General features: G+C 45.3%; 1 pseudogene; it reads left to right on the top strand.

The window, feature by feature from the left end:
* Nucleotides 1–3,360: 3,360 nt before the first annotated feature.
* LOC121442710 lies at nucleotides 3,361–4,304 on the top strand (annotated as a pseudogene).
* The last annotated feature ends 273 nt before the right edge of the window (nucleotides 4,305–4,577 follow it).

Below are 4,577 nucleotides of genomic sequence, written 5' to 3'. Positions count from 1 at the left end.
TTTACTCATTAAAGATACCTGAAGAGCTGGGTTAACACTTCTTAACAAAATCACACAAGATCCCTAACAATAACAATACTTATGATGTTTCCTATCTAAGAACTGATTTCATTATTAAGTGAGTATTTATAATATTCTATAGTCAGGTCAGCCAGGAGTAGAAAAATTATGAATGCCATTCACATTCTACCAATGAGAAGCAGGTGAGCAACATTACGGAACAGCTGCTAGTGGAGGCCCATTTCCTTCTCTGCTTGTAAAGTGAGAAATAAGATTTTCTTGTGCTTACACAACCTAGTAAATTCTTGAGGGCACTCCCTTTACACTGACTAGATAGACTAAGTTAAAAAAAAAAAAACCTCTTCCAAATAGTGAAGTGCAATTTACCTACACGTGTTTTAGAACAAGTCTGATGAACGAGCCTGCTCAGTGAACAGAGCAACACTTATGAGTAGTGGGACATCTATTGTCGTTGTTTTCCTATCCAGCTGGACCTATCCTGTCGAGTAGGAGGAAAGTACACTTCAGAGCCTCTTGTGTGTGGCCAGCCAAACCTCAGTGTGAGGTTTCTACAAGCCTAAGCAAGGCCCTTTCCAAAGGTGGTGTGGCTATAACCGAGTCCTCTGTTACCTTAGCTATGTTTTGGTTCTTTCTCACATCCAGTGGGGAACAGAAGATCACATTGCAGCAAACTAAGGTTCATTGTTCACAACTCTAAAAAAATAGAGAAATCAGTAAAAAGACATACCTTTTTTATTGTTCTCCTAGAACTCAGAAGACAGAAATCCTCAGTCTCTTTCCATTTTACCCATAAAGGTATTATAATTTACAGAAAAAAAATCAAAGACAGGAAGTATGCATGATGTAGACTCATCAGGAAACCGAAACTATTAAAATTGATAGTAAGTTTCCGGGAAGATGAGCTATTCCACAAGTGCAAAGGCTCCTTAGACTTGATGCCTAGTCACATTCCCAGCATAGAATTTTCCAGAAAATTCTAATCCTGAGGGTTCCTATTATAATCACAACTTGGAACTCAGAGGCAGAATGCTTAATAGAAAGGAAGGAGAGAACATTTTATCTTATCATGCCTACATCCTGCCCCATTCACCCACTCAATATATCCTGCAGCTCACTCAGAAATGTAAAGTGCCCTGTTAGATGCCTCCAAATTAAAAGTAAAATGAGTATATAGTTCAGTGGTTGACGACTCCCTGAGCATAGACAAGATCCTATATTCAATTTCTACTACCACAACATATATATGTGCATATGTATTTGTTATATACAATGTTATATATTATATAGAAAACAAATTATACATAGCAATCATACAACAGTCCACAACAGGGGAAAGAGGTAAAGGGGGAAAGAAGCGTACAGGGAGGAAGAGGGAAAGAGGATACAAAAAGGAGAGAGTAAAAGGGGTAGAGAGGTAGAGGAAGGGGGAAGGAAGAGCTCAAAAAAATTGGATTTCCAACCTGCCTCCGTGAACTGTTCTCCACAGTGTATGTTTCAAAACAGAACCTTCATATTTTCTAGAAGAAATAATTTTGGATGAATTTAACTTGCTAGAGGAAGCCATATTTTGCGCTCAAAAATCTTTATTATTCCTAATGAAACATCACAGGGGATCTAGCTCAGTGCTCTAGGCAAACAATGTTACTAGGGGACTGGCAAGTTTGCCTAGAAGTTGAGTTCTCTCTCTGGGACTCACAAGGTGGAAGGTGACAACCAATTCTCAAGTTTTCCTCTGACCTCTACAGTGGTACGTGTCTGCTTGTATGCATATGTATATACACATTAAGTTAATTAATCAATTAATTAATTAATGTTCCTGATATACCAGAAAATATATTTTGTTGGGCTGCAACAGGATTTGGGTTTTTTTTTTAATTTATTTTTTATTTTTTTGGTTTTTCGAGACAGGGTTTCTCTGTGGCTTTGGAGCCTGTCCTGGAACTAGCTCTGTAGACCAGGCTGGTCTCGAACTCACAGAGATCCGCCTGCCTCTGCCTCCTGAGTGCTGGGATTAAAGGTGTGCGCCACCATCGCCTGGCGATTTGGGTATTTTTTAAACACTACTGCTGAAGCCGGGTGGTGGTGCACACCTTTAAACTCAACACTGGGGGAGGCAGAAGCAAGCGGACCTCTGTGAGTTCAGGCCAGCCTGGTCTACAAGAACTAGTTCCCGGGACAGCTATAACTGTCACACAGAGAAACCACTGCTCGAAGAAAAACAAACAACAAACTACCGCTGAGCACGAAACCTTTGATAAGGAAAATTGGGTGAGGTCCCTTTAAAGCGAGCTGCAGGCTCCCAGGCTGACCTCTAACTCAGAGATCTGCCTGCTTCTGCCACCCAATTCCTGGGAATAAAGATGTGAGCCACCACCCACTGGTTTAACACTGAAATTTCTGTTTGCTTTAGATGAACGGGTTCTCAGCCCCCCCCTGCAGATCCCCCACATTGCTTCAGCTCGGGGCCTCGTTCCTCTCTTCTCCTCCCACTCTCTGCTTGTTTGTCCAGCACCGCCCCTTGGTCTGGCAGAACTCTCTGCTTATTGCCACTTTGCCCTCCTATTGTGTATTTGCCAGGCTTTCTCTTTGCGCTCAGCATCCCCTTGCCTTGTGGTCTCACCTACCCTCATCTTGTTTCAAATTGTTCACCTCTTGGTCTCATTTCACCCCAGGGTCTCACCTTGCCTGGTGACTCTGTCTTCCTCACCTCACCTTCCCTGGAGGTCTTTTCTCAAGATACAGTCTCATCTTCTAGTCTGGCCTAACTTCCTGGCCTCGCCCCCTCATGCTACCCCGAGGCTCTAAGCGCCTCCCAGTCTCACGTTGCTTCCTGACCTCGCCTTATTTCCTAAGCTCTGGAGTCCAGTTTCGCTGCTGCAACGCCCAGTCCAGTCTAGCCTCTTCTGACTCTGCATCTCATCTCGCCTGATTCCGTGGTCTCCGGACCTGGCTCCGGGTCTCATCTGGCCCGGCTCCGGGATCTCATCTCGCCTGAATCCAGGTCTCACCTCGCCTGATTCCGGGATCTCGTCTGACCTCATTTTGGCTGATTCTGGGGGTTTCATCTGACCAGCTCTGGCTACCTCGGGGTCTCATCTCGCCTGACTCCTGGTTTTGCCTCGCCTCATCTCGTCTCTACATTTTGCCTTGTTTCCCGGTCTTGCCTTGCTTCAGCCCAGGATTTCGCAGGTGGTCTCGGCTTAAGGTCTGGTCTCGCCTTGTCTTACCTTGCCACGTCTTCCCTTCCCTTTCGGTCTCACTCCAAGGCCTCGTTGCCTCCACATCTCAAGCTATCTCTCACCTTTGCCTCACATCTCTGCCTTACATCAGAATCTGGCCATGCCCTTGCCCAGTTTGTCCCCTGCCGGGTCAGCCAACGAGAGCAGCCCAGAGGTCCAAGAGGACAGCCTGGCTGCTGCCAAAACAGAGGGAGCCTTGTGGCCTGCAAGCCAGGGCTTGCCTTCTGCAAGCATCATGGCACCTCCAGCTGGCAACGAGGGCCAGTCCTCTAGTGGGGATGTGGAGTCTCAGGAATGCCTGGAGTCCCAATCTCCCAAAGGGGCAGAGAAGGCAGAGGTGGAGTCTGACCAGGAGGAGAACCTCGTTCCTCTCTCGCAGCTGACTCCCTACATCTCCTGTTACATTTGCAAAGGCTACTTAATAGATGCAGCAACCATCACAGAATGTCTCCATAGCTTCTGTAAAAGCTGCATCATAAAACATTTTGAACATAACAACAAATGTCCAAAGTGCAACACTGTAGTGCATGAGGCCAAACCTCAAAATAGCCTGAGGTTGGATCCACAATTACAAAACATAGTGTACAAATTGGTGGCAGGTCTAGAGGAAAAAGAAAAAAAGCAAAGACGTGAATTCTACAAAGGAAATTGTCTGGAAACACCCAAACCTGCTGCTGTTCTGCAGCCAGGCCCTTCAAGCGAAGGGAGCACTAAAAAAGTAGAATAGTGCCTTAGTTCACATGAACCTGATATGTCCTGGAGGCTATGGGCACTAATGCAGACATTGGACATTGTAAACCACTGAAGATAAAGTTTGTGCGAGTCTCAGGACATGCAACCACTGGACATATAGAAAAATTTCTCAAAAGAAAAATGGACCTTGCTGCAGCATATAGGGTAGATAGCATGTGCGGTGGGCAGTTGCTGAAGGACTTTCAAACTCTGCAAGAAGTCCAGTGTACAGTAGGGGATGCTGGGATGCAGGACGGTCGGCTAGTCCTTTATTACAGTGTTGTGCTGTCTCCTCCCAATGTGACTCTCTAGGGGTGGTATGAAGAGGCAGAAAGTGAGAAGGCCTCTGAAAAACTGCATCTTACTGAAGAGTTCAGAAAACGTGGAATCCCCCTAGAATATGTACTGTTTCTGACACACCTGTCTCCTGCACCCGAGATCCAACATTTAAGGCACAGCTTGGAACAATAGAACATGTTCGTTCGTTTTGCTGCAGGCTGTAGGAAGCACTCAGAGCTTGAGAAAAAGTCGAATATCAAGTTTGAAAATTCTTTTGGTTTCTGAACACTTTAAGGTTTTTTTTTT

Source organism: Microtus oregoni, unplaced genomic scaffold (assembly GCF_018167655.1).
Source record: "Microtus oregoni isolate MIOR12 unplaced genomic scaffold, Mior012 000094F_ref0000399, whole genome shotgun sequence".
NCBI classification, from domain to species: Eukaryota; Metazoa; Chordata; class Mammalia; order Rodentia; family Cricetidae; genus Microtus; species Microtus oregoni.
Note: the sequence above shows the minus strand (reverse complement) of the source record. Positions and strands in the feature narration are given on the sequence as shown.